Source organism: Triticum dicoccoides, chromosome 5B (genome assembly GCF_002162155.2).
Source record: "Triticum dicoccoides isolate Atlit2015 ecotype Zavitan chromosome 5B, WEW_v2.0, whole genome shotgun sequence".
Lineage (NCBI taxonomy): Eukaryota > Viridiplantae > Streptophyta > Magnoliopsida > Poales > Poaceae > Triticum > Triticum dicoccoides.
In genome coordinates this window covers 445649050-445653886 of record NC_041389.1, presented here as the reverse complement: position 1 = coordinate 445653886, position 4837 = coordinate 445649050, and positions in this window count along the sequence as shown.

The window sequence follows — 4837 nt, the reverse complement described above, 5'->3', positions numbered from 1 at the left end:
TATTTTAACCCCCCCCCCCGGGCCAGTGCTCCTCTGAGCGTTGGTCCAAACTAGAGTCCTGTGCAGCGCCCCCTCGGGGAAACTCGAGGTTTGGTTTTAGTTGTATGGAGCGCTCATCTGAGTGTGCCCTGAGAAAGAGATATGTGCAGCTCCTATCGGGATTTGTCGGCACATTCGGGCGGTGTTGCTGGTCTTGTTTTAACCTGTCGAATTGTCTTGTTGTACCGGGTTGCCGAGTCTGATCGGTGTGTCTCGGGTGGAGGTCTATTCCTTCGTTGACCGTGAGAGCTTGTCATGGGCTAAGTTGGGACCCCCCTGCAGGGATTGAACTTTCGAAAGTCGTGCCCGCGGTTATGGGCAGATGGGAATTTGTTAATGTCCGGTTGTAGATTACTTGAACTAAACTTAATTAAAATGAATCAACCGTGTGTGTTACCGTGATGGCCCCTTCTCGGCGGAGTCTGAGAAGTGGACACGGTGTTGGAGTTATGCTTGCGCAGGATGTTCCTTTAGCTTCTCGCTCGTGCTTCGCCTTCTCTTCTCGCTCTCTTTTGCGTATAAGTTAGCCACCACATATGCTAGTCGCTTGCTGCAGCTCCACTTATATTGCCGTACCTGTCCTATAAGCTTAAATAGTCTTGATCGCGTGGGTGTGAGATTGCTGAGTCCCTGTGGCTCACAGATACTACAACTCCAGATGCAGGTCCAGGTGATTTCGCTCCAGGTGACGAGTACGAGCTCAAGTGGGAGTTCGACGAGGACTCTCAGCGATACTATGTGTCTTTTCCGGATGATCAGTAGTGGTGCCTAGTTGGGGTTATCGATTCAGGGCCTTGTCGCATGTTGGGGCTCTTTTCCATTTTGGCGCCGTAGTCGGGCCATGAGTGTTTGTTTGATGGATGTTATTTATGTACTCTGATGTGACGTGGCGAGTGTAAGCCAACTATGTTATCTCCCCCTTTTATTATATATTACATGGGATGTTGTAATGACTGCCTGACTTGCGACATTGCTTTCAATGCGGTTATGCCTCTAAGTCGTGCCTCGACACGTGGGAGCTATAGCCGCATCGAGGGCGTTACAGATCCTCATGCACACCATACAATATTGTCAGGGTTTCACCGATAATCACTCTTTATTATATTGTGACCATGATAGATAGTACTTACTTCATAATATGCATTCGGCCTTGTCTTTCTTTTTCAACAAGTGATGTAGTCAATTGAGGTGCAGACCACAAAGCACGTAGTTCTACTGATAACTGGTCCGTTGAGACATACTCCCTCCGTCTCAAAATTCTTGTCTTAGATTTGCCTAGATACGGATGTATCTAGTACTAAAACGTGACTTGATGCATCCATATTTAGACAAATTTAAGACAAGAATTTTGGGACAGAGGGAGTATAATATTTTTCATGTTCAGTTATTAACGTTAGACAAAAAGGGATGAATATGTTATACGTTATGATTTGTACTTCCTCTGCATTATGCCAAGCAGAAAAACATTAATCTATCTATACAAAGCGACAATAACTGTTAATTTCTTTTACCAATCTCCCAATCTCACTCACATAAACATATATAGCCTTATAATTTCTGAAACCACCCTTGATAGGACCGAGTAGCACACGTTTCCTTGGCCCCAGTGTGTTTCTTGTTCGTATTCCTTATCTACCTTGCATCCAAACAAAAATCATGGAAACCACATGGACAACAATTAACCAATCAGCCACATGCAATTCAGATTAGCACAGAAGAGAATCTATACACTCTAAGCTCATAGACTAATCCAAATAAAAAACATCTCATTTGAGAAATGACCAAGGGGTGAAGTACACTGATTTTCACCTTGTGCAGACTGAGTTTTGTCAGTACTGCAGATCCTTGTAGTCATACTGGCTTCATGTGGTCAACTTGCCTTGCACCCACCCTTTGTACCCAGCAGCCGACGTACTTGTACTTGCACTTGCACTTGCATGGCTGGACTTGTACACAGGATTCTGAGTCGTTCAGATTATGTTCAGCTGGTTAGAAACAACCTTAGAATAGAAACATACCAATTGTTCTCTTTTTTTGGAGCCTGGCCAGATTGAGAGCTCGCCACTTAGCAGAAGAATAACTTCAGAGTCCCTATACCAGAAAGAACTTAAGAACAAAATGAACAAAAGCACTCAAACAATTTTGAAACAATTTCCAGAAACAAAATCCACCACACCCCGTTCTAGCAACCCGGTTGTTCAGAAATTCAGTCAAGATAGATTGAACAGATAGATAAAACTGGAAGCAATTAGGACTATACAATGCTAGGAACAACCTGGTTGTCCAGAAAGGGATTTGCCAAATTCGATTAGAATTTCATGTCGGGGAAAAAATATAGGGATTTTCCATTATGGCAGGTCGAAGCAGAATAGAGCTAGTGGAAACTGAAAGTCTGAAATCTGAAATTATCTACCCACTGCACCTGACGGCTGGCTCTAGCATTTGAGTTCACATGTCCAAATAATGCAAGGTGAGGTCGTGTTGGAGAGGAACACGAGATCACGGATCACCCGCAAAAAGAACACTGAGATCACGGAGGACAAGCTCACCCGGCGGGGGGAGATGTGGGCGTGCTTGGTAGCACGACGACGGGGAGCTCGAGGAAGAGCACGACTGGATCCGCCGCCACCCACCGTTGGAGCGAACCAGTTGTGGTCGCCGACGTTCAGCCGCCTCGATTTCTCAGTGTCCTCGTGGCGCAGCGGCCTCCGCCAGCGGCCTGGATCCTGCGTCAACAGCTTGGACCTTCGCCTCCGTCTCCTGCACTGCCTCATCGTTGGCCACTTCTCTTCGCCTCACAGCAGCAGCACAAGGGCGTCCAGCAGTTCGAGAAGATGGATCTGTGTAGGCTTGCATGCACTGATAAAGTCTAGTTAGCTTAAGATATCCCTAATGATGATGCTGTTGCGTACCTTGCAAGATTGATATGCGTACGTTTGCACGCACTGATCGCGCAAGCTAGAAGATGGGGCGAGGCAGGGTGGAGGCGTCTTATTGTGGACAGCGTCGGCGGGAGACGGCACAATTTCGCAGAAGATGGCGGTGCTTACAGAGGCCTCCTGGAAGATGGGGTGAGGCGGACGTGACCTGTTGGATGGCGGCGCCGACCGCTACGCGATCGGCGTGCCGGTGGCGACGTGCACAAGCACGATGCGGCGGTTACGATCCAGTGCAGGGACATAGATGGGCTTTCAATGCCGGATGGGCGGTGCATGATTATCGTTTTTTTTTTTTGAGGGGAAGGTGCATGATTATCGTTGATTGATTGGCTATTATGGCCAGTTTTAAAAGTTTTACCATAAACCCCTGGGAGGAAATCCGGGACGTGAAAAACCAACTGGATCGGGGAGGTGTGACGAAGGATGGCAGGACGCGGTCCTTTGTCAGGAAAAAGAAACCAGCATGGAAAGTTCTGATCTATTCAGATTCTTAAAATCGGTTATTTTGTTTCTAATTAATGTGATTGAGCGATTTAAGGTAAGGTTAATTAGTTTAGATTTGATCTTTAGAGATTGATCATGATTGATTTTTTCATATAAAGACATTACTAAATAAGTTGCCCCAGCATTGAAAGTTCTGATCCATTCAGATTCTTTTCGTTGTATGAGAGGGTGACGCGAAACTAAACCGGTGGGGTGGGGTGGGGGAGGGGACGAAAAAGAACCAGCGAAAAAAATCAGACGAAAGTGGTGGGACTATTCAACCAACTTGTCCATTAGGAATACTAGTAGAATGCCCGTGTGTTGCTACGGGCTACGGTGCATGAAGAAATCAAACAAATGGTTAAGGTCGTCTTGAAGGTCAAAACTCATTTCTCCCTCATACGTACATTTCTCGCTCAGACGTCCGGACGTGTTCGGACGTCCGGACATCAAATAGGCGCCCGTCGCGGTGATTGCCTTATCGCCGTTGGTGCCGACCGCTCGAGGTCGCCATCACCACTCACCAGTCACCACTCGTATTCTCCGCCGGCTCCCCGTCGCCTCTTGCGCAACGTGCGCGCGCTGGTCGACGACTGCCCCTCCCGCTCACTGTCCTTGGACTGGTCAAATAAGGCGTGCCTAGAGCTAATGGCAAAGTGCAGTTATGCAGGAGATCCTTATACAATAGCTAATTATTCAAAGCTTGAATCAGGCATTTGATCTTTCAGCAATTTTTGTGCTATAATCTCTAGTTGTGGAATATGCTCTGTTGCTACGATGAAGCAGGATCCATGTATATCAGTGGGAACTTGTTGTAATTCCATATGAACGAATGAAATGTTGTGATTTGGAATCATTTTCTTTTATCATTTGGTACAAATCAGCTGGTTAATCTTAGAAAAAGATCAACCACATGTACAGCCGTCCGATACAGACGTGCATGACCCTTTGATTATCTCCATCTTCCTGTCCTACTCATGCAACAGGCAACACCCCGTACCCTTTCTCTCACATCACACACTCTTCCACTCGGCCCGCACCAGCAAGCATCCAGCACGTCCGCCACCATTCTAGCACAAAAATACGCCTTCAAACAAGCCTTCATAGAACATCGGATGGGCACCTGCCGTTGAAGCATGCATCATCAACTGTCTTCGAAGCACACCTTGTTGTCGTGGCAAGTCGAAGCATCACCATGAAAGCATGCCTCAACAATGTCGTCGTCGTAACACGTCTCTATTGGGGAACATAGTAATTTTAAAAAATTTCCTACGCACACACAAGATCATGGTGATGCATAGCAATGAGAGGGGAGAGTATGTCCACGTACCCTCGTAGACCGAAAGAGGAAGCGTTAGCACAACGCGGTTGATGTA